The following is a 654-nucleotide window of genomic DNA, read 5'->3' as shown; positions in this document are numbered from 1 at the left end:
CCCCGTTCGGCCCAGATCGCGGCCCCCCGAGTCGCCTCTGTGCCCCGCGCGTGGGGTCGGAGCCGGGGGAGCCGAGAAGGATAGATGCACCTGCGCGGCCAGCGGAGTGGGGAGTAACGAGACAGATCGGGAATAGATGTAGTGAGCCGTCCGTAGCACGGTGGATGGACTCGGTGCTCCTGGATTTAAAACGATAAAGTCTCCATTTCATACATTTGTAACTTTATTTTCGTGACACAGGGTCTTGCAGCTCCTGAAGTCCAGGCAGGCCTTGAACTCACTAGCCCAGGCTAGCCTTGAAGTTGTGGGAATCCTCCAGCCTCAGCCTCCTGAAGGGGTGCAGAACCACGCCCGGCTCAACAATTTTAGAGGTGTGATGCCGGTACCAAAACGAACAATGCAAAGTGTATAAACCTGCTCGGTTACGCACTTAAGTGGACGAGGGGTGAGCACGAGAAGCACCGCTCAGTGAGGCGTTCGGGAAAAGGAGCGGAAGTGCACGTGCACTTTATAAGGAGCCGGTCCAGCCCTCCGTCCGCCTCCCGGGCCTCCGGGACGCGCGTCCGAGCTCCCTTCGGCGTCTCCGAGGTGGGGTCTTGCTGCCCGCCTGACCCTCGCGCTGCGAGTTCCCGCGAGCCTGACTTGCGTGCCGGA

This window comes from Fukomys damarensis, unplaced genomic scaffold (assembly GCF_012274545.1).
Source record: "Fukomys damarensis isolate Sample0158 unplaced genomic scaffold, DMR_v1.0_HiC HiC_scaffold_5, whole genome shotgun sequence".
NCBI lineage: Eukaryota > Metazoa > Chordata > Mammalia > Rodentia > Bathyergidae > Fukomys > Fukomys damarensis.
This window is presented reverse-complemented; position numbering follows the sequence as displayed.